Raw genomic sequence first — 25,888 nt, forward strand, 5'->3', positions numbered from 1 at the left:
ATGAAAAAGAGGAGGAAATTGATGAACCCGGAAGCTCATTGGATGAAAAAGAAGAGAAGAGTAATGAACAAAAGGAGGAAGAATGGATTAGCTACCCATGCCAACCTTCTAATGATAGTAACTCTTTATCTCTTACACTATTTGATTGTCCTCCATGCTTACCAAAAGAGGATGAATGTTATGTTCCTGTGGATTCTCTTGAAATATTCCCTATGAGTAAAACTTGTGAGAATAATTATGCTACTGTTATTTATGATAATCCATGCTACTTTGATAAATCTTATGATAATGCTTTGTTTGTGCCTGACGTCGAAATGCATGGTACTAAAGAATTTTGCTTAGCAAATGTTTATGATAAATCTCTAGATGATGGTCCTATGTTACTTGATAATATTAATTGTACTACTAATGAAAATGGGATTGGAGAAGTCTTGACTTTATCTAGGAGTCCCATATCTCTTGAGAATGATCAATCATCTTGTTATATTATTGATAAAAGTGGGTTTGAAAGTTTTAATCCCACTATTTTTGAGCTTGATAAAAATTATATGTTTGTGGATCATGAAAAGCATGCTGTATGTGATAGTTATGCTGTTGAGTTTGTTCATGAGGCTACTGAAAATTATTATGAGAGAGGAAAATATGGTTGTAGAAATTTTCATGGTACTAAAACACCTCTCTATATGCTGAAAATTTTGAAGTTACTCTTGTTTTATCTTACAATGCTTGTCACTTTGATCTTCATGAATTTATTTGAGTACAAGATTCCTATGCGTAGGAAGTGGGTTAGACTTAAATGTGTTTTGAACTTGCTTTTTTATGCTCTCCTTTGCTTCAACTTTTATTTCTTGCGAGTGCATCATTAAAACTGCTGAGCCCATCTTAATGGCTATAAAGAAAGCACTTCTTGGGAGATAACCCATGTCTTTATTTTGCTACTGTTTTGTTGTGTCTTGGAAGTTTTTACTACTGTAGAAACCTCTCCTTATCTTTATTTTATTGCATTGTTGTGCCAAGTAAAGTCTTTGATAGTAAGGTTGATACTAGATTTGGATTACTGCGCAGAAACAGATTTCTTGCTGTCACGAAATTGAGTCGCCCTGCATGTAGGTAACTCAGAAAAATCGGCCAATGTACGTGCGTGATCCTCAGATATGTACGCAACTTTCGTTCGATTTGAGCATTTTCATCTGAGCAAGTCTGGTGCCCCAGAAAAATTCGTCTTTACGGACTGTTCTGTTTTGACAGATTCTGCCTTTTATTTTGCATTGCCTCTTTTGCTGTGTTGGATGGATTTCTTTGTTCCATTAACTTTCAGTATCTTTGGGCAATGTCCAGAAGTGTTAAGAATGATTGTGTCACCTCTGAACATGTGAATTTTTTATTATGCACTAACCCTCTAATGAGTTTGTTTTGAGTTTGGTGTGGAGGAAGTTTTCAAGGGTCAAGAGAGGAGGATGATATATGATCAAGAAGAGTGAAAAGTCTAAGCTTGGGGATGCCCCCGTGGTTCATCCCTGCATATTTCAAGAAGAATCAAGCATCTAAGCTTGGGGATGCCCAAGGCATCCCCTTCTTCATCAACAATTTATCAGGTTTCTTCTATTGAAACTATATTTTTATTCGGTCACATCTTATGTACTTTACTTGGAGCGTATGTGTGTTTATTTTCGTTTTGTTTATGTTTGAATAAGATCGGATCCTAGCAATCCTTGTTTGGGAGAGAGACACGCTCCGCTTTTTCATTTGAACACTTGTGTTCTTCACTTTTAATGTTCATGACAAAAGTTGGAAGCTATTGCACTTGTTGTTATTTGGTTGGAAACAGAAAATGTTTCATATTGTATTGGATAATTTGATACTTGGCAATTGTTTTGAGCTCTCAAGTATATCATGATTAAGCTCTTGCATCATGTAGTTTAAACCTATTAGTGGAGAACTACCGTAGAGCTTGTTGAAATTGGTTTGCATGATTGGTCTCTCTAAGGTCTAGATATTTTCTGGTAGAAGTGTTTGAGCAACAAGGAAGACAGTGTAGAGTCTTATAATGCTTGCAGTATGTTCTTCTGTAAGTTTTTCTATACCGGTTCATACTTGTGTTTGCTTCAAACAACCTTGCTAGCCAAAGCCTTGTACTGAGCGGAAATGCTTCTCGTGCATCCAAAACCTTGAGCCAAAACCTATACCATGTGTGTCCACCATAACTACCTACTATGTGGTATTTTTCTGCCATTCCAAGTAAATACTTCATGTGCTACCTTTAAACAATTCAAAAGTTATTATCTCTTATTTGTGTCAATGTTTTATAGCTCATGAGGAAGTATGTGGTGCTTTATCTTTCAATCTTGTTGGGCAGATTTTCACCAATGGAGTAGTGGCTTCATCCGCTTATCCAATAATTTTGCAAAAAGAGCTGGCGCGGGGTTCCCAGCCCCCAATTAATTAACTTCATTAATAATTCTCTTCACATGTTTTGCTCTGATTCATCAGTAAGCAACTTAATTTTTCAAATAGACACTCCTCCATGGTATGAGATTGTTGGAAGGCACTCGAGGATTCGGTTAGCCACGGCTTGTGTAAGCAAAGGTTGGGAGGAGTGTCACCCATAAATAAAAAATAAAGTACATGTGTAAACAAAAGAGAAGAGGGATGATCTACCTTGCTGGTAGAGATAACGTCCTTCATGGGAGCCGCTCTTTGAAAGTCTGTTTGGCGAGGGGGTTAGAGTGCCCACTACCATTCGTTGACAACAACAAACACCTCTCAAAACTTTACTTTTATGCTCTCTATATGATTTCAAAACCTTAAAAAAGCTCTAGCACATGATTTAATCCCTGCTTCCCTCTGCGAAGAGCCTTTCTTCTACTTTATGTTGAGTCAGTTTACCTACTTCCTTCCATCTTAGAAGCAAACACTTGTGTCAACTGTGCATTGATTCTTACATATTTGCTTATTTGCTTATTTGCATTCATCATATTACTTTGTGTTGACCATTATCCATGAGATATACATGTTGAAAGTTGAAAGCAACTGCTGAAACTTGTATCTTCCTTTGTGTTGCTTCGATGCCTTTAATTTGAATTTATTGCTTTATGAGTTAACTCTTATGCAAGACTTTTGATGCTTGTCTTGAAAGTACTATTCATGAAAAGTTTTGCTATATGTTATCTATTTGTTAGCAACTATAGATCATTGCCTTGAGTCACTTCATTCATCTCATATGCTTTACAATAGTATGATCAAGGTTATGTAAGTAGCATGTCACTACAGAAATTATTCTTTTTATCGTTTACCTACTCGAGGGCGAGTAGGAACTAAGCTTGGGGATGCTGATACGTCTCCAACGTATCTATAATTTCTGATGTTCCATGCTTGTTTTATGACAATACCTACATGTTTTGCTCACACTTTATAATGTTTTTATGTGTTTTCCGGAACTAACCTATTAACAAGATGCCACAGTGCCAGTTCCTGTTTTCTGCTGTTTTTGGTTCCAGAAAGGCTGTTCGGGCAATATTCTCGAAATTCGACGAAACGAAGACCCAACATCTTATTTTTCCCGGAAGCATCCAGAACACCGAAGGAGAGTCGGAGAGGGGCCAGGGGGCCACCACACAACATGGCGGCGCGGCCCCAGGCCTGGCCGCGCCGGCCTAGTGTGAGGGGGGCCCATGCACCCTCCTGCGCTGCCTCTTCGCCTATTTAAGCCCTTTCGACCTAAAAATGCGATACAGATTGACGAAACTCCAGAAAGACTCCAGGGGCGCCGCCGCCATCGCGAAACTCCAATTCTGGGGACAGAAGTCTCTGTTCCGGCACCCTGCCGGGATAGGGAAGTGCCCCCGGAAGCCATCTCCATCAACGCCACCACCTCCATCATGCTCCGTGAGTAGTTCCCCCATGGACTAAGGGTTCTAGATGTAGCTAGTTGGTACTCTCTCTCCCATGTACTTTAATACAATGATCTCATGAGCTGCCTTACATGATTGAGATTCATCTGATGTAATCGGTGTTGTGTTTGTCGGGATCCGATGGATTGTTACATTATGATTAGTCTATCTATAAAGTTTGTGAAGTTATTGTTGCTGCAATCTTGTTGTGTTTAATGCTTGTCACTAGGGCCCGAGTGGCATGATCTTAGATTTAAGCTCTATATGTATTGCTTAGATTGTATCTACAAGTTGTTTGCACATATTGCTGTCCGGAACCCGAGGCCCCAAAGTGACAGAAATTGGGACAACCGGCGGGGAAGGCTGTGATATGAGGATCACATGTTTTCACCAAGTGTTAATGCTTTTTGCTCCGGTGCTCTATTAAAAGGAGTACCTTAATTGCCAGTAGATTCCCTTGAGGCCCGGCTGCCACCGGCTGGTAGGACAAAAGATGTTATGCAAGTTTCTCATTGCGAGCACGTATAACTATATATGGAAAACATGCCTACATGATTAATAATCTTGATGTTCTGTCTTAATGCTATTTCAATCCTATCAATTGCCCAACTGTAATTTGTTCACCCAACGCTTGTTATTGGAGAGTTACCACTAGTGAAGATAGTTGGGAACCCCGGTCCATCTTTCATCATCATATACTCGTTCTACATGTCATTGGAAGTAGTATCAACTATTTTCTGGTGCCATTACCTCTGTGTTACTATTACTGCTGTTGTGTTATTCTTGTTACTCTTGCTCTCATATTCTCTTTGCTTTCACATCACCCCTGTTACTAGTGTTTTTCCAGGTGCAGCTGAATTGACAACTCAGTTGTTAAGGCTTATAAGTATTCTTTACCTCCCCTTGTGTCGAATCAATAAATTTGGGTTTTACTTCCCTCGAAGACTGTTGCGATCCCCTATACTTGTGGGTTATCAGGAGGCCACACCATCCCTTGGCGCGGGCCCCCCTTGGATGCGCCATGGGGTGATGTGGGGCCTCCTAGCACCCACCGACCTCGCCCTTCCGCCTATATAATGCCTTCGATGCAAAAACCCTAAATCATCCAGCCTCCGTCCATAAAAAGTTTCGTCGCCGCCGCCATCGTCCAGAAAAGTTTCGGAGGTTAGAAGTTCCTGTTCCGGCACCCTGCTGGGATGGGGATTGACCCCCGGAGCCATCTCCATCGACTCATCCGCCTCCACTTCAACTCCATGATGGCTCGTGAGTAGTTCCCCCTAGACTATGGGTTCTCGATTGTAGCTAGTTGGTAGTCTCTCTCCCATGTGATGGGATTCGTAGCATAGAAAACAAAAAGTTTCCTACCGCAAGAACGAATAACAAGCCAAGATCCAATCTAGAAGATGGTAGCAACAAGTAGATCATGAGACTAACCCTCGAAGATTTCCAAAGCCTACGAGATTAGATCTCGTTGTTGCTGTAGTCGATCACTTGCCGCTTTCAAAAGCGCGTAGAAGATCTTGACGGTGCCACAGTCGGGCAGTGATACGTCCAAAACGTATCTACTTTCCCGAACACTTTTGCTATTGTTTTGCCTCTAATTTGTGTATTTTGGATGCAACTAACACGGACTAACGCCGTTTTCAGCAGAACTATTCTGGTGTCTCGTTTTTGTGCAGAAATCCAACTTTCAGGAAAATCCTCGGAATTTATGCGAAAGGCCCTATTTTACCAGAAGACTGACGGAGCCAGAAGGGCAAGTCGGGAGGAGACCCGAGGGCCCCACACCCTAGGGCGGCGCGGCCCAGGAGGGGGGCGCGCGGCCCTAGTGTGTCGCCCCCTCGGTCGGCCTCCGACGCCCTCCTTCGGACTACTTATTGCCTTCGACCTAAAAACGCACGGGGAGAAGTCGAAGTCGCCAGAAACCCTCCAGAACGCCGCCACATCGCGAAACTCCGTCTCGGGAGCCAGAAGTCTCCGTTCTGGCACTCCACCGGGACGGGGAATTGGAGGAGATCATCGCCATCATCACCACCGACGCCTCTCCATCAACCAGCAATGTTTCCCCCATCCATGTGTGAGTAATTCCCCCGCTGTAGGCTGAAGGGGATGGTAGGGATTGGATGAGATTGGTCATGTAATAGCATTAGATTGTTAGGGCATAGTGCCTAGTGTCCGTAATTGGTACTTTGATGATATTGTTGCAACTTGTTATGCTTAATGCTTGTCACTAGGGCCCGAGTGCCATGATCTCAGATCTGAACATGTTATTGTTTCATCATGATATTTATTGTTTATGATCTTACCTGCAAGTTGTATACACATGTCGCTGTCCGGAACCAATGGCCCCGAAGTGACAGAAATCGGGACAACCGGAGGGGATGGTAGTGACGTGAGGATCACATGTGTTCACGGAGTGTTAATGCTTTGCTCCGGTACTCTATTAAAAGGAGTACCTTAATATCCAGTAGATTCCCTTGAGGCCCGGCTGCCACCGGCTGGTAGGACAAAAGATGTTGTGCAAGTTTCTCATTGCGAGCACGTACGACTATAATTGGAACACATGCCTATTGATTGCTTTGTACTTCGACACCGTTTTATTATTATCTGCAAATTCCCTGCTATGATTGTTACATGAGTTTCTCTCATCCATGCAACGCCCGTTATCCGTCCCCGTGCCTACAGTATTTTAATCCTGCTGTTTACTATAATCACTACTGCTGTCTTTGTTACTCTGCTGTTGTTATTCTACTACTGCTACTGTTATAAAACTGTTACTACTGATAAACTCTTGCGAGCAAGTCTGCTTCCAGGTGCAGCTGAATTGACAACTCCGTTGTTAAGGCTTTCAAGTATCCTTTGTCTCCCCTTGTGTCGAATCAATAAATTGGGTTTTACTACCCGCGAAGACTGCTGCGATCCCCTATACTTGTGGGTCATCAAGACTGTTTTCTAGCGCCGTTGCCGGGGAGCATAGCTTTATTTGGAAGCTCACTTGGATTGATATTGTTCGCTGCAAATTCTCCATCATGGGTAAATCTCGCGATCCTAAAGTCACCATATTACCATCCACTACAAGAAAAGGTACAACTCTGAGTACCTCTGCTGCTCTTGATTCACCATCTGTGATAAGTCAACTTGTTTCACCGCCGCAAGCTTCACTTGCTGGTACTTCTGCTGAATCTGAAAACTCTCATAATATTGATAATGTTTCTGCTGTGCTTGATGATAGTGGTTCATTGGGATCCTTTCTAGATGCTACAATTGCTAGGTCTAGACAAATTGAAAATGCTGAAACTCCTAATGCTACTACACCTGTTAATTCACCTGAACTTGATTATTCTAGTGATGATCCTGATGAGGATTATGTGGAGCTTAATGATGATTTTATTAATAGATGCAATGCTACTACTGATGCAAGAAAAATTAAAAAGTTTCTCGCACAATATACTGTTAGACATAAGTTATCTCCTGATCCTGAATTCGCCACATCTCCTATATGCATTAAGGATAAAGATTATGATTTTTCTCTTGATCTATCTCATATAGCTATTGTAGAGAAAACACCCTTTTGTGGTACTGAAAAAGAAAGTGCTGTAGAACACATGATTGAGATTTCTTCTATGAGTAGCTTGTTTTCTGATGATATCAAGATGCGTACTTACTTTGTCGCTAAAATTTTTCCTTTCTCATTAAAGGATGATGCTAAAACTTGGTATAATAATTTGCCTCCTGGTTCTATTAAAAGTCCAACTGAGCCGCGTGATGTTTTCTTTCGAAAATACTTTCCTGCTAGTGCTCAACATATTGCTTTACAGAAAATTTATAGGTTTGACCAGGGAGATGAAGAGAAATTGCCTGAGGCTTGGACAAGATTTTGTTCTCTTATCAGAGCTCGACCTGGACATGATTTAGAAAAGAATGATCTACTTGATATATTTTATAGTGGACTAACCATTGAGTCTAGAGCATATTTGGATAGTTGTGCTGGTTGTGTTTTCAGGAAAAGAACTCCAGACGAAGCTGAAGAATTATTGGCTAGAATAAGCCGGAATCATGATGATTGGAATATACCTGAACCAACTCCAACGCCAATATTGAAGAAGAGGGGTTTAATTGAATTGAATGATGAAGATATGAGGGAAGCTAAGAAGTCTCTCAAGGAAAAAGGTATTAAATCCGAAGATGTGAAGAATCTACCTCCCATAGAAGATATATGTGAGATAATTCCCCCTTCATCCATGATCGAGGTAAACTCCCTTCAACGCTTTACTAGGGAAGATATTCCGTATTCAAAACCTCCTGCTCAATGCTTAGATGAGTTTGATAATTATATTGTTAAGCAAGAAAATTTTAATATGAGAGTAGAGAATCATCTAATGGAAAATTCTCAAGCTATTAGTGAATTGCATGATACTGTGGAGAGAACCTCTAATGATGTTAAGATGCTTGTTAAACATTTTCAAATGGTTCAAACTCAAATTGATCAACTCACTAAAGTTCAAAATGACTTGTTAAAAAATAATTCTAAAGAGAAACATGCTTATGAAGTAAAAACTAGAGGCGGTGTCTCTACCCAGGATCCTCTATATCCTGAAGGGCATCCCAAAAGAATTGAACAAGATTCTCAACGAATTGAACCTAGTGCTCCTTCTAAGAAAAAGAAGAAGAAACATAAAAAGGTTGTAGAATCCTCTGAACCTGTTAATGATCCTAATAGTATTTCTATTTCCGATGCTGAAACTAAAAGTGGTAATGAACATGATAATGGTAATGATAATGATAAGAATGATGCTTCTGATAAAGAAGAAGTTGAAGATGAACCTGAAGAGCATGCTAAAAATAAAAAGTATACTAAAGAAGATTTTATTGCTAAGAAACATGGTAATGAAAGAGAACCTTGGGTGCAAAAGCAAATGCCTTTTCCTGCTAAGAAACTAAAATCAAAGGAAGAAGAACACTATAATAAATTTTGTGATTGGATGAAACCTTTATTCTTGCAAATCCCTTTGACCGATGCTATTAAATTGCCTCCTTATTCAAAGTATATGAAAGATATTGTCACTAACAAAAGGAAAATTCCTAATGAGGAGATTTCCACTATGCTTGCTAATTACTCTTTCAATGGTAAAGTTCCAAAGAAGTTGGGCGACCCAGGTATACCTACTATTCCTTGTTCTATTAAGAATAATTATGTTAAAACTGCTCTATGTGACTTGGGAGCCGGTGTTAGTGTTATGCCTTTTTCTCTTTATAAGAGACTTTATTTAGATAAGTTGATACCTACTGATATATCTTTGCAAATGGCTGATAAATCTACTGCTATTCCTGTTGGTATATGTGAGGATGTTCCTGTTCAAGTTACTAATAACTGCTTGATATTAACTGATTTTGTTGTGCTGGAAATGCCTGAAGATGATAATATGTCTATTATTCTTGGGAGACCTTTTCTTAACACCGCAGGGGCTGTTATTGATTGCAACAAAGGGAAGCTTACTTTCAATGTTGATGATAAGGAGCATACCGTCTATTTCCCCAAGAGGATTGATAAAGTATGTGGAGTCAATACTATTTCTAATGTGAGAACTATCAAAATTGGAACTATTGATTGTCCTATATATGAGCCTAAAGAAGGATATCAAAATCTTATGATTGGATCCATATCAATACAATTCAAGGTAACATGATTGATTTGAGGTTTATTTCTTCTTATGCTATGTAAAATTTATTTGGTGGCAAGACTTGATCAACCTTGTTAACAAATACTTTTTATATGCATAGAGGGGTTAAACAACATTTCTTTCTTCCTCCACTTGTTTTACTCGCTGTAGCAATACCTTTGTATCTTTATTTTATTGCATTATTGTGCCAAGTAAAGTCTCTAATAGAAAGTTGATGCTAGATTTGGATTTCTGCGCAGACACAGATTTTTAGCTATCACGAATTTGAGTTTTTCTCTCTGTAGGAGAATCTAAAAATTCTGTAAAAATTCACCTGTGATCCTCAGATATGTATGCAACTTTCATTAGTTTTGAGTTTTCTGATTTGAGCAACGGAAGTACCTCTAAAAAATTCGTCTTTACTGGCTGTCCTGTTTTGGCAGATTCTGTCTCTGTTTTTTTTGCATTGTCTCTTGTGGACTTTAAGTAAGGCTTTCTAGACGTGGAGAGCTGTAGATAATGTTTTATTGAGTTCTTGCAATGTGTCACTACAGGACTAAAGTGGATTAAAGTTTTTGAGTACTAACCCCTCTAATAAAGTTTATGAGAAGTTTGGTGTGGCAGAAGTTTTCAAGGGTTAAGAGAGAAGGGTGATATAATGTGATCAAGAAGAGCCAAAAGCCTAAGCTTGGGGGGAGGTATACCGGCATCACTCATTCTTTGCATATTATGTACTTGCTTAGTTTGTTTGAGTGGTTTTCTAATGAGAGGGAGATGATATTTGGGGAAGTGCTGATTGAAAACAGATTCTGGGCTATTACCATAAAAATTCTCAAAAACAGCCAGAACGGTATTTTGCGAAGCCAATTTTTGTGCATGTTCCCCAGGTTGTTATCTAACTTTCATTAGTTGAACACTTTTCGATTTGAGCAGTGAAAGAATTTCTTAAAAATCGATTACTGTACTGCTGTCAAGTTTGACAAATTTCTGCTGCTTTGTGTTTATGTGACTCTTCTAGTTTACCATTTCTTGTTTTTGCTTTGTTTCTTTCCTAAAACACAAGAAGACCAAAAATATTTCTGTTGTTTCTCTTCACCATTTGTTTGTTTTGGTTTCTTGCATTTATATTGCTTTATTTGCTATCGTTGGTTTGCTATAAGAAAATCCAAAAAGATTTTGCTTTGTTTGCTTGTTTCGTTTTGTTCTTGTTTCCAATTCGAAAATACCAAAAATATTTGCTGTTCTTCTTTGGTTTGTAAAGTTCATTTTGAGTTCAATTGTCTTCGGTGGCTGGAGCGTGGTTTTCATTTCATATTATCCAAGCTACACAAGTGAAAGGCAATAATGACGATCTACGACAATTGGATTGTGGTGAGAGGCTGGTATGAACTCTATTTGTTTTCATTTTTGTACATATACTCATCCATGTGAGCATGCTTAGTTGGTTCATGTGAGGTATATGTCATTTGAGAAAGTCTAGTAGTTCATGATCACTCATGTTTAGCACCAATTTATTAATATGAGTAGCATGTCATGGATGTTTGCTTGCATTGTTTTATTCATAAGTAGGTATGACATTTTGGTATCCTCCTCTGAATAATTCATTTATATCGACTTGGCACATGCTCACGCATGCATATGACTGAACAAAAGTCAACTAAGCCTCGATGATTTAATTTGCTTCAGAGTTCTTGTATCACTTTTATGCCTCAGTTAATTTATTTTGCCGCAAGCATGATTATGACAGTTACTGCTCTCTTGATTGTCGCTCCCCAGTCTATTGCTAGCCTTCATTTGTACTGAGTGGAAACACCGCTCGTGCTTCCAAACCCCTGAAAACCAAGTTATTCCAAAGTGTCCACCATAAATACCTATGCATGGCATTTCAAACCATTCCAAGTAAATTCTCATGCGCTACCTTTAAAACCTTCAAAATGCTTCTCAATTTGTGTAATGTTTTATAGCTCATGAGGAAGTATGTGGTGTTTATCTTTCAACCTTGTCATTTACTCTTGACGGACTTTCATATGGACTAGTGGCACATCCGCTTATCCAATAATTTTGCAAAAAGAGCTGGCAATGGGGTTCCCAGCCCCGATTAATCAAACTTCATTGATAATTCTCTTCGCATGTTTTGCTCTGATTCATCAGTAAGCAACTTAATTTTGCAAATAGACACTCCTCCATGGTATGTGATTGATGGAAGGCACCCGAGGATTCGGTTAGCCATGGCTTGTGTAAGCAAAGGTTGGGGGGAGTGTCACCCATAATAAAACTAAAATACGTGTGTAAACAAAAGAGAAGAGGGATGATCTACCTTGCTGGTAGAGATAACGTCCTTCATGGGAGCCGCTCTTGAAAGTCCGGTTGGCAAGGTAGTTGGTGTACCCATTACCATTCGTTGACAACAACAAACACCTCTCAAAATAATTTTACTCCTGCTTTAAAAATGAAAAGCTCTAGCGCATGTTAATCCCTGCTTCCCTCTGCGAAGGGTCAATCTTTTATTTTTATGTTGTGTCTCCATCCTTTCTTTGAGCACTTTCTTGAGAGCACAACTGTCATTCTTAGTGCAATATGCTTGTCTCAAAATATTATAGATTGTGGTATAACTTTGATGCTTTTATCTTTGACAATCTCTACTTCTAGTCTTTCTATGAACTTCAGAGGTGCCTGAGCATTTATGTTTTGCTGATCAAATATGAGCAAGCGAGATACCACTTTATCATACTCTTTTATGAACATTGCAATCCTGCTTATAGACATGATTCATGATGCTTATTATTAATTGTTGGTACTTCTCCATGATTGACATAGCTGTTAGATGATCTTATTTGCATGCATCTTATTATGAACTGCCTAAGTATTAGCCATATCATGAGAATATATACATCATATGAACAAATGTGTTCGTGAAAGTTCTTTTATCGCATCAGTTGTTAACTGAATTGCTTGAGGACAAGCAATAAGCTAAGCTTGGGGGGGAGTTGATACGTCCAAAACGTATCTACTTTCCCGAACACTTTTGCTATTGTTTTGCCTCTAATTTGTGTATTTTGGATGCAACTAACACGGACTAACGCTGTTTTCAGCAGAACTGTTCTGGTGTCTCGTTTTTGTGCAGAAATCCAACTTTCAGGAAAATCCTCGGAATTTATGCGAAAGGCCCTATTTTACCAGAAGACTGACGGAGCCAGAAGGGCAAGTCGGGAGGAGGCCCGAGGGCCCCACACCTAGGGCGGCGCGGCCCAGGAGGGGGGCGCGCGGCCCTAGTGTGTCGCCCCCTCGGTCGGCCTCCGACGCCCTCCTTCGGACTACTTATTGCCTTCGACCTAAAAACGCACGGGGAGAAGTCGAAGTCGCCAGAAACCCTCCAGAACGCCGCCACATCGCGAAACTCCGTCTCGGGAGCCAGAAGTCTCCGTTCTGGCACTCCACCGGGACGGGGAATTGGAGGAGATCATCGCCAGCATCACCACCGACGCCTCTCCATCAACCAACAATGTTTCCCCCATCCATGTGTGAGTAATTCCCCCGCTGTAGGCTGAAGGGGATGGTAGGGATTGGATGAGATTGGTCATGTAATAGCATTAGATTGTTAGGGCATAGTGCCTAGTGTACGTAATTGGTACTTTGATGATATTGTTGCAACTTGTTATGCTTAATGCTTGTCACTAGGGCCCGAGTGCCATGATCTCAGATCTGAACATGTTATTGTTTCATCATGATATTTATTGTTTATGATCTTACCTGCAAGTTGCATACACATGTCGCTGTCCGGAACCAATGGCCCCGAAGTGACAGAAATCGGGACAACCGGAGGGGATGGTAGTGACGTGAGGATCACATGTGTTCACGGAGTGTTAATGCTTTGCTCCGGTACTCTATTAAAAGGAGTACCTTAATATCCAGTAGATTCCCTTGAGGCCCGGCTGCCACCGGCTGGTAGGACAAAAGATGTTGTGCAAGTTTCTCATTGCGAGCACGTACGACTATAATTGGAACACATGCCTATTGATTGCTTTGTACTTCGACACCGTTTTATTATTATCTGCAAATGCCCTGCTATGATTGTTACATGAGTTTCTCTCATCCATGCAACGCCCGTTATCCGTCCCCGTGCCTACAGTATTTTAATCCTGCTGTTTACTATAATCACTACTGTTGTCTTTGTTACTCTGCTGCTGTTATTCTACTACGCCTTTGTTATAAAGCTGCATTATCGATAAACTCTTGCGAGCAAGTCTGTTTCCAGGTGCAGCTGAATTGACAACTCCGCTATTAAGGCTTTCAAGTATCCTTTGTCTCCCCTTGTGTCGAATCAATAAATTGGGTTTTACTACCCGCGAAGACTGCTGCGATCCCCTATACTTGTGGGTCATCAGGCAGCACCTCCGTACTCGGTCACACGTTCGGTGTTGATGACGACATCCTTCTCCCTGTTCCAGCGGGCATCGGATGTAGTAGATCCTCCTCGGAATCCCGATAGCACGACGGCGTGGTGTCGGTGGTGGTGGAGATCTCTAGCAGGGCTTTGCCTAAGCACCATGGGAGAAGATGGAGGAGGGGAGAGGCTAGGGTTTGGGAGAGGGGGCTGCTTGGGCGCCGGCCTGGGAGCCCTGCGGGTGCGGCCAACTTAGTGTAACCAGCCCCCTCCCTCTCCTCCTCTTTATATATGTGGAATCCCTAGGGTTTGCCCAAAGTGTTCGAATAAGACCCCAATTCAAAAACTTCCATATGGACAAAACCTATAGGGACAGGGACTCTCCCTTTCCCCCTTGCTTGGCCGGCCAAGGAGGTGGAGTCCACCATGGACTCCACCCTCCCACTTGGTTGGCTGGTTAGGGTTGGTGGAGTCCCATCGGACTCCACCTTCCATGGTGATTTCTTCTGGAAGGTTCTAGAACATTCTAGCGCCTTCCATAAATGCACCGGATCATTTCCAAACTTGGAAAGTGAATTCCTATATATGAATCTTATTCTCCGGACCATTCCGGACCTCCTCGTGATGTCCTGGATCCCATCCAAGACTCCGAACAAACATTCGAACTCCATTCCATATTCCATATCTACTTAAAATGACATCAAACCTTAAGTGTGTCACCCTACGGTTCGTGAACTATGTAGACATGGTCGAGACTCCTCTCCGACCAATAACCAATAGCGGGATCTGGAGATCCATAATGGCTCCCACATATTCAACGATAACTTAGTGATCGATTGAACCATTTACATACGATACCGATTCCCTTTGTCACGCGATATTTTACTTGTCCGAAGTTTGATCATCGGTATCTCCATACCTTGTTCAACCTCGTTACCGACAAGTACTCTTTACTCGTATCGTGGTATGTCATCTCTTGTGAACTAGTCACATGCTTGCAAGCTAATCAGACGACATTCCACCGAGAGGTCCCAGAGTATATCTATCCGTCATCGGATGGGCAAATCCCACTCTTGATCCATATGCCTCAACTCATACTTTCCGAATACTTAATCCCATCTTTATAACCACCCATTTATGCAGTGGCGTTTGATGTAATCAAAGTACCCTTCCGGTATAAGTGATTTACATGATCTCATGGTCGAAGGACTAGGTAACTATGTATCGGAAGCTTATAGCAAATCAAACTTAATGACGTGATCTTATGCTATGCTTATATGGGTGTGTGTGTCCATTATATCATTCACCCAATGACATAACCTTGTTATTAATAACATCCAATGTTCATGATCACGAAACCATGATCATCTATTAATCAGCAAGCTAGTTATACAAGAGTCTTACTAGGGACTCCTTGTTGTTCACACATGTATCAATGTTTCGGTTAATACAATTATAGCATGGTATGCAAAAATTTATCATAAACACAAAGATATATTATAATAACCACTTTATTATTGCCTATTGGGCATATCTCCAACACCATGTACTTCAATACAATGATCTCATGAGCTGCTTTACATGATTGAGATACATATGATGTAATCGGTGTTGTGTTTGTTGGGTTCCGATAAATTGTGGAATTGTGATCAGATTGTTCATCATATTATCATACTACTGTTATTTAAGATCTTGCATGCTCACCGGTACTTGGAGTTACCCTGATCAAGTAGTTGCTTGTATCTCCAAGAGGGAGTATTTATGCTCGATAGTGGGTTCATGCCTCTAGGTTTCTGGAAAAGTGACAATAACTTCTAAGATTGTAGATGTGTTGTTACTACTAGGGAGAAAACAACAATATTTTGTCTAAGGATAATTCTATTTTTTTAATTTACGCACATTTCTTAGTGCGATAATTTGTTGCTTGCAACTTAATACTGAAAGGGTTCGGATGATAACCTGAAGGTGGATTATTAGTCATAGATGCAGTTGGATTACGGTCTATGTATTATGTTGTAATACCCAATTAAATACTACAGTAACTTTATCTTATCATAGCATGCATTGTCATGCCCTCACAATTATCAATTGCCCAACTGTAATTTGTTCACCCAACACATATTATTTGGAGAGTTACCACTAGTGTAGATAGCTGGGAACCCCGGTCCTTCTGTTATCACCATTGCTCAACAGTCAACTTCACACTGTAATACTTTCTGGTGCCATCTCCTCTGTGTTACTATTGCTATTGCTCTCATATTACTGCTGCTTTCACATTACCCATGTTACTACTGTTTTTCCGGGTGCAGCTGAATTGATAACTCCGCTGTTCATGCTTATAAGTATTATTTACCTCCCCTTGTGTCGAATCAATAAATTTGGGTTTTACTTCCCTCGAAGACTGTTGCGATCCCCTATACTTGTGGTTTATCTAGACTATTTTCTGGCGCCATTGCCGGGGAGGCATAGCTCTACTCATAAGTTCACCTGGGGAGTACACTTACCCGTCTCTCTATTTTTCATTTCATTTTATTTTTTCTTGTCGACTTTATTTTTTCTTCGTTTATTTCTGTTTAGCTGAGTTTTATTTAGTTTTCTTTTGTCTTGTTTTATTTTTTTCTTCTTATATACCCGAAAATCCATAAAAATTTGAAAAACCGAAAATCTAAAAAACTGTTGTTATGGAGGAACATGCTAGAACCTCCATGGAGCTATTTATAAAGTATAGAGAATGATATAAGGTTGAAGTCATGAGAGGTGTGTTACAAAAGTTGAATCAAATTTCTAAAATTTTGCTTAAACGCTATGATATAAATTGTTGCACTGAACAGATACTAAATATCTTAAATTCCAGTGTGGCTTTAGTAAAGAATTTTTAATTTCGAACTATCATTGGAATAACTATATTCATCTTGGATTTCAAGAAGCAGAACAATTTGTTTTATTTATGGGAGCTTCTGAAATAGAATCCTTAATGTCTAAAAATTATGAAACTTGTGTTGCTTGTAATAAACTTAAAGATATGGTCTCTTCTATCCTTGATTATTGCATAGAAAATTTCAGCAATAATTGTTATATCATTGATTATAAAGAGAGACTCGGTCATGCACAAGAATGTATCCATAATTTGCAGGAACCGATGGGACAAGAAATTGTTGAAGAAGAAATTGCTGAACCTGAAAGCTCATTAGATGAAAAAGAGGAGGAGAGTGATGAACAAAAGGAGGAAGAATGGATTAGCTACCCATGCCTACCTTCTAATGAGAGTAACTCTTTACCTCTTACACTATTTGATTATCCTCCATGCTTACCAAAGGTGGATGAATGTTATGTTCCTGTGGATTCTCTTGAAATATCTACTATGATAAAACTTGTGATAATAATTATGCTCCTGTTATCTATGATAATCCATTCTATTTTGATAAATCTTGTGATAATCCTTTGTTTGTGCCTAACTTTGAAATACATGGTACTAAAGAGTTTTGCTCAGAAAATGTTTATGATAAAGCTCTAGATGATGATCCTATATTGGTTGATAATATTAATTGTTCTACTATTGAAAATGAGATTGGTGGGGTCTTGACTTTATCTTTGAGCCCCATACCTCTTGAGAATGATCAATCACCTTGTTATAAATTGTTAAATGTGGGTTTGAATGTTTTAATCCCACTATTTTTGAGCTTGATAAAAATTATGTGTTTGTAGATCATTAAATGCATGCTTTATGTGATAGTTATATTGTTGAGTTTATTCATGATGCTACTGAAAAATATTATGAGAGGGGGAAATATGGTTGTAGAAGTTTTCATGGTACTAAAACACTTCTCTATATGCTGAAAGTTTTGAAGTTACTCTTGTTTTATCTTCCTATGCTTGTCACTTTGTTCTATGTGAATTTATTTGTGTACAAGATTCCTATGCATAGGAAGTGGGTTAGACTTAAATGTGTTTTGAATTTTCTTCTTGATGCTCCTTTTTCTTCATTTTCTATTTTCATGAGAGCATCATTAAAACTATCAAGCCTAGCTAAAAGGCATTAAAGAAACGGTTTTCTATTTCTGTGCCCTCGGGTCTTTAGTTGTGCTCAGTTTCCCCCAGCTCCTTAGTTTTTCCTCAATTTTCCCTAGGCCTTGTCTGAAACCCGTAGAAGGAGCTCGGACGGGAGGAATCCCATTAAGTTGACCGTTAGTGGTGTCGCTGTTGGTACCCCGCCGTGGACACGTCTCCACTTATCTAGATTATCGTGGGACCCACAACTTGTCCATGCTAGCGCGCCGGACCCACATCTTACCCAGGTGACCGTTGTAAAATGGGAGCCCGAGCCAGCCCCGCGCCCGTGCCCGTGCCATTGCTTCCCCTTTCTTTCCCCAGCCCCATTGTTCTTCTTCTCCGCCAGCGGCAGCCCTTCTCCGGCAGGCGGGTGATGTCTAGTTTCTCTTCGACCTCCCGTTCTTCATGGCCGTAGTATGGCCCCGTGCCTTTGACAAGATGCCCTGACTGCCCACGCAAGGAGCCTCTGAAGCGGTCGATCTGTAAGACGGACGACAACGGCAACCGTGGACGTGAGTACCTTGCATGCGAGAGCTTGCCATATAGAGATGGGGATAAGGTTAGATCACGCTCCAATTGCTCTGCTTTCTCTCGATTTTCTTGCTATTCCCTTGAATTTGGGATCTAGGATTCACGTTGTTGTTTTCAGACCCTGAAGAAATGCGGGCATTTCAGTGGATCGATGTGTACATTCAGAGGCTTCAAATGCAGGAATCAATTGGAGCTATTGGGGAGCGCAATTTGGGAGGGGGACTTGCTGTAGAGAATGCGGCGGAGAGAGGTGCCGTTCCGATTAGGGTCCTTCCGATTATGCCTAATGCTCCCAATGCAGAACTGGTGGAAGTGAAGAGAGAACTGAGGAAAATGAACAAGCAGTTAAGGTAGCTGATCGAGTTGAAGAAGCAAGCTAATTTGATGGCTAGTTGTTTTTTTTGTTGTATAATTGCGATCAGATTCTTATAATTGCTCATCAGGCGCTAGAAGTTGTTACAAGCCTACAAGGGATCCCTTGTTACAAATCCATTATTCAGTTACATGTACTTGTAGTTGTTTTCAAAGTGTTAGGGAATATAGGAATGCTAAAGATAGTTGATAATTGTTAGAGGGGTGACAAATAATGCATTCACCGAAATCCCACAAATATGTATGTCTCATGTTTATACCAAAATTATACCACTTTTGAGATGTTTCAAATAACCAACACTATAATCCCTAAAAGAAAAGGAATGCTAAAGATAGTTGATAATTGTTAGAGGGGTGACAAATAATGCATCACTGAAATCCCACAAATATGTATGCGTCATGTTTATACCAAAATTATACCACTTTTGGGACGTTTGAAATTACCAAAACTATATTCCCTAAAAGAAAAGGAATGCTAAAGATAGTTGATAATTGTTAGAGGGGTGATAAATAATACATTCACCGAAATCCCACAAATATGTATGTCTCATGTTTATACCAAAATTACACCACTTTTGGGCCGTTTCAAATTACCAAAACTATATTCCCTAGAAGGAAAGGAATGCTAAAGATAGTTGATAATTGTTAGAGGGATGACAAATAATGCATTCACCGAAATCCCACAAATATGTATGCCTCATGTTTATACCAAAATTATACTACTTTTGAGAAGTTTGAAATTACCAAAACTATATCCCAAACTATATTACCTAAAAGAAAAGGAATGCTAAAGAAATTTGATAATTGTTATAGGGGTGATAAATAATCCATTCACCGAAATCCCACAAATATGCCAAATATGTATGCCTCATGTTTATACAGAAATTATACCACTTTTGGGCCATTTCATATTACGAAAACTATACCCTAAAAGAAAAGGAATGCTAAGTTGATAATTGTTAGAGGGGTGATAAATATGTATGCCTCATGTTTATACCAAACTTATACCACTTTTGGGCCGTTTCAAATTACGAAAACTATATTCCCTAAAAGAAAAGGAATGCTAAAGAAAGTTGATAATTGTTAGAGGGGTGATAAATAATCCATTCACCGAAATCCCACAAATATGTATGCCTCGTGTTTGTACCAAAATTATACCACTTTGGGACGTTTCAAATAACCAAAACTATATCCCAAACTATATTTTCTAAAAGAATAGGAATGCCTACAAGAGTTTATAATTTTTAGCGCGTGAAAAATAATACAGATAGAGGGTGGAAGCTAGCCGCCGACAGACAGAGAGAAAGGGGTTATCCTGCCCGTTAGATCATACGACCAAGGGTCGGCGGGCACGATCCACGTGAAAAGGGCTAGACCAATAAGGGCAAGGGTTGGGCGTCCCCTGTGAGAATTTGTGAAGGGAGAGGGCAAAACTGAGTAGTATCAAGAAACCAAGGGCACGTGTGTAGTAAACAGACTAATGGATTCAAATATGAGATTTAAAAAATGGAAAATGCGTGTTTTGTACAATGAAACCCATCTTGGCCTACCTCAAGCTACTTGCAATACAAATATACATGAGTGTGATTGTGACCTCTGCTTGTGACGGTACAACACACGTCCGTTGGGAACCCCAAGAGGAAGGTATGATGCGTACAACGGCAAGCTTTTCCCTCAGAAAGAAACCAAGGTTATCGAACTAGTAGGAGCCAAGAAGCACATTGAAGGTTGTTGGTGACGGAGTGTAGTGCGGCGCAACACCAGGGATTCCGGCGCCAACGTGGAACCTGCACAACACAATCCAAGTACTTTGCCCCAACTTAACAGTGAGGTTGTCAATCTCACCGGCTTGCTATAAAAAAGGATTAGATGTATAGTGTGGAAGATGATGTTTGCAAAGAACAGTAAGAAAAAGTATTGCAGTAGATTGTATTCGATGTAAAAGAATGGACCGGGGTCCACAGTTCACTAGTGGTGTCTCTCCGATAAGAAATAGCATGTTGGGTGAACAAATTACAGTTGGGCAATTGACAAATAAAGAGGGCATGACAATGCACATACATATCATGATGAGTAGTGTGAAATTCAATCGGGCATTACGACAAAGTACATAGACCGCTATCCAGCATGCATCTATGCCTAAAAAGTCCACCTTCAGGTTATCATCCGAACCCCTTCCAGTATTAAGTTGCAAACAACAGACAATTGCATTAAGTATGGTGCGTAATGTAATCAACACAAATATCCTTAGACAAAGCATTGATGTTTTATCCCTAGTAGCAACAGCACATCCACAACCTTAGAACTTTATGTCACTGTCCCAGATTAAATGGAGGCATCAACCCACTATCGAGCATAAGTACTCCCTCTTGGAGTTACAAGTATCAACTTGGCCAGAGCCTCTACTAGCAACGGAGAGCATGCAAGATCATAAACAACACATAAATGATAGATTGATAATCAACATAACATAGTATTCCATATTCATCGGATCCCAACAAACGCAACATGTAGCATTATAAATAGATGATCTTGATCATGTTAGGCAGCTCACAAGATCCAACAATGATAGCACAATGAGGATAAGACGACCATCTAGCTACTGCTATGGACCCATAGTCCAGGGGTGAACTACTCACACATCAATCCGGAGGCGATCATGGCGATGAAGAGTCCTCCGGGAGATGATTCCCCTCTCCGGCAGGGTGCCGGAGGCGATCTCCTAAATCCCCCGAGATGGGATTGGCGGCGGCGGCGTCTCTGGAAGGTTTTCCGTATCGTGGCTCTCGGTACAGAGGGTTTCGCAACGAAGGCTTTAAGTAGGCGGAAGGGCAGCGTCGGAGGGCTGACGAGGGGCCCACACCATAGGGCGGCGCGGGCCCCTCCCTGGCCGCGCCGGCCTATGGTTACGGGCCCTCGTGGCCCCACTTCGTATGCTCTTCGGTCTTCTGGAAGCTTCGTGGAAAAATAAGACCCTGGGCGTTGATTTCGTCCAATTCCGAGAATATTTCCTTTGTAGGATTTCTGAAACCAAAAACAGCAGAAAACAGCAACTGGCTCTTCGGCATCTCGTCAATAGGTTAGTGCCGGAAAATGCATAATAATGACACAAATTGTGTATAAAACATATGAGTATCATCAATAAAGTAGCATGGAACATAAGAAATTATAGATACATTTGAGACGTATCAGCCTCATTCAGACAAAGTATGTTTTGGGTAAAGCTGTTTTGGGAAGGGCTTATTGTGGAAAGCCATGCACCTTCATAGCTACTAGGTGATTTGAGAAGTGGCAATTACTGGTAAAACTTGATTTATCTATGATTGTTATGGTTCCCAACGTGGCAGGTCGCGTAAGAAGACTCCATGAGTAAGTGCCAATATGGTTTTATCTTTTTTGGAATTTTTTGCGCATGAAATGACTCAATTAGATAGCTTAATCCCATTTGTTGACTCTCTGTTGACCAGCCACTTGAGGGTAAAACTGAGTATATTGCAGTAGCTAGTATTAGCACTCAAGGGAAAATCGAGCACACAAAAAATGCTAGTATAAGACTCGAGGGTATACCTGAGTATATCTAAATTTCGAGGGTTAGAATCGAGGACACGTGTTGCGGTGCAGAAGTAGAAGACGTGCAATTGTTGACGCGTAGGACGCGGGTCGCGGTGCAACGTGCAGTCGTGGACGCGTGTCGCGGTGCAGAAGTCGAAGACGTGCAGTCGTGCAACCGTGCACGCGTAGGACACGGGTGGCATTTACGACCCCTAGCCTTTATAGACGCCTCTCCCTATTCGCCTCCTCCCACTATCTCACTGTCACTCTCGCTCCCTCACGCAACGCCGCCTCTCACGTCCCATCATCTTCTCCAAAGCAAAAAACCCTCTGCCTCTCCGCGCTCCCTCTCCTCTGCCGGCGATGGACAAGGAGAATGCGAATCCGTCCTCCGTCCTCGACGCCGTCCCCGCTAAGCATGGCGCCTCCGTCTTCGGCGCCGTCCCCTCTACGGTTGTCGCCGCCGGTGCATTGGCGGCTGCCGCCGGTACATCGGAGGCTGCCGCCGGTGGCGGTCAGATCCCGCCGGGATGGGACCCCTACGAGGTGGTGCCGTACAACTGTCCGTCGAACCCCTATGACACCTGCATGGAAGACCCTTGGAACAAGGTAACTACGGTTTGCTCCCTTGTTGTTCCCCTTCCCTTTCTTTTTCAATCCTATTTTTGCTGGTTCCATGATTACTTGCCGATCTGTCGGTAGGATGAGTATTGGTTTAATATTTGCGCCGATTTTATTCCATTTTGATCCGGAACCCGAGGCCCCAAAGTGACACTACAAGAAAAGTTGCCATGGCCGACGAAGTTGAAGTCGCGCCGTGGTTGCTGGTGCACCATGGCCGACGATTTTGGGTCTCTCCGTGGTGCATGTCAAAACTTTTTTTTCTCGCTTTTGAGGCCACCTAGCCCGACGAAAGCGGCCAAAACGTCTCCTATGGTGGCCCGGGACGTGGTGCATCGTGAATTCTTGGGTTCGCCGGTCGAGTCAACGCAAATCCGCACCGCCCAGGGATGTAGGGCCCAGATGGCAGCCTCTCTAGCATTGTTTTTTTTCTCGATCGCGCCATCTCGTTCAACGCTCTCCGATCGAGCCGTTTACGATGCAGGATCATGGGTCCCGCATGTCATCCTCTATGAACCAAAATTCTTTCTATTCTTGGATTTTTTTGACCCCCTGATTTCTGGCTACTTCCTTTTTCTTTTGATCCCGTGCCGCCTTGGAAACATTGAGACCGCTGCTGCTAAATGGGACCCGCATGTCATCATCTATGTGCAATCAACTTTCTTTTCTTGGAGTTTTTTTTTGGCACCTCATATTTGGTCACTTGCCTTTTTCTTTCGGTCCCGTGCCGCCTCTCAAACGGTGATACCGCTGCTGCAAAATGGGACCCGCATGTCATCCTCTATGTACTATAAAACTTTCTTTTCTTGCATTCTTTTTTGCACCTCATAATTGGTAACTTGCCTTTTTCTTTCGATCCCATGCCGCCTCTCAAACGGTGATACCGCTGCTGCTAAATGGGACCAGCATGTCATCCTCTATGTACTATAAAACTTTCTTTTCTTGGTTATTTTTGGCACCTCATAATTGGTCACTTTCCTTTTTCTTTCGATCCCCTGCCACGTTTGAAACGTTGAGGAACCTGCTGGCTCATGAGACCCGCATGTCATCCTCTATGTACTATAAAACTTTATTTTCTTGGATTTTTTTGGCACCTGATATTTGGTCACTTGCCTTTTTCTTTCGATCTCATGCCACGTTTAAAACGTTAAGGAACCTGCTGGCTCATGGGACTCACATGTCATCCTATATGTACTATAACACTTTCTTTTCTTGGATTTTTTGGCACCTCATAATTGGTCACTTGCCTTTTTCTTTCGATCTCATGCCATGTTTGAAACGGTGATACCGCTGCTGCTAAATGGGACCCGCATGTCATCCTCTATGTACTATAAAACTTTCTTTTCTTAGATTTTTTTTGGCACCTCATAATTGGTCACTTGCCTTCTTCTTTCGATCCCGTGTCGCCTCTCAAACGGCGATCCCGCTGCTGCTAAATGGGACCCGCATGCCATCCTCTATGTACTATAAAACTTTATTTTCTTGGATTTTTTGGCACCTGATATTTGGTCACTTGACTTTTTCTTTCGATCTCATGCCACGTTTGAAACGGTGATACCGCTGCTGCTAAATGGGACCCGCATGTCATCCTCTATGTACAATCAAGTTTCTTTCTCGAATTATTTTTGGCTCCTGATATTTGGTCACTTGCCTTTTTCTTTCGATCTCATGCCACGTTTGAAACATTGAGGAACCTGCTGGCTCATGGGACCCGCATGTCATCCTCTATGTGCTATAAAAGTTTATTTTCTTGGATTTTTTTTCACCCTCTGATTTTTGGCTATTTCCTTTTTCTTTTGATCCCCTGCCGCCTTGGAAACGTTGAGTAAGCTGCTGACTCATGGGACCCGCATGTCATCCTCTATGTACAATCAACTTTCTTTTTCTTTTGATCTCAAGCCGCATTTGAAACGTTGAGACCACTGCTGCTAAATGGGACCCTCATGTCATCCTCTATGTACAATAAAGTTTCTTTTCTTGGATTATCTTTGGATCCTGATATTTTGTCACTTGCCTTTTTCTTTCGATCTCATGCCGCCTTTGAAACGTTGAGTAAGCTGCTGGCTCATGGGTCCCGCATGTCATCCTCTACGAAGAATAAAAGTTTCCTCTCTTGGAGTTATTTTTGACCCCTAATTTCTGGCTATTTGACTTTTTCTTTTGATCTCCTGCCCCCTTTGAAACGACGAGGACGCTGTTGGCAGCTCGGTCCCACATGTCATCCTCTATGAACAATAAAAGTTTACTTTGATGGATTTATTTTGAACCCCTAATTAATTTCTAGATATTTCATTTTTTTCTTTTGATCCCCTGCCGCCTTGGAATCGTTGAGGATTCTGCTGCCTCATGGGTCCCGCATGTCATCCTCTCAGAACGGTAAATGTTTATTTTCTTGGATTTTGTTTACCAAATGATTTTTGGCTTATTTTTTCCTTCGATCTCCTGCCGCCTTTAAAACGTTGAGGACGCTGCTGGCTCATGGGTCCCCGATGTCAGCCTCCCCGTACAAGAAACATATGATATCTTGATTATTTTGCAGACAATAAACAATGTATTTCGCTCTGAGCTATTGCAAACGGATAAATTAAATCTTTATTTTTACATAAACAAACTTATATGTTGAATCTCCTTTTTTTTGTTTTTGCGAAGCATAGGACTTTCCTGTTTGTTTTAGAAAAATTCGAACTTTACTGTTTTGGAGTGGGCTGAAATTGTACGAGTCAAAAGGTCTAGCAGGATAGTTCGAAGGCCCAGATGTCCAGATGCAGCCCAATTGAAATCTTTATTTTCTTGGATTTTTTTCACCCCCTGATTTCTGGCTACTTCAT

This window comes from Lolium perenne, chromosome 7, assembly GCF_019359855.2.
Source record: "Lolium perenne isolate Kyuss_39 chromosome 7, Kyuss_2.0, whole genome shotgun sequence".
NCBI classification, from domain to species: domain Eukaryota; kingdom Viridiplantae; phylum Streptophyta; class Magnoliopsida; order Poales; family Poaceae; genus Lolium; species Lolium perenne.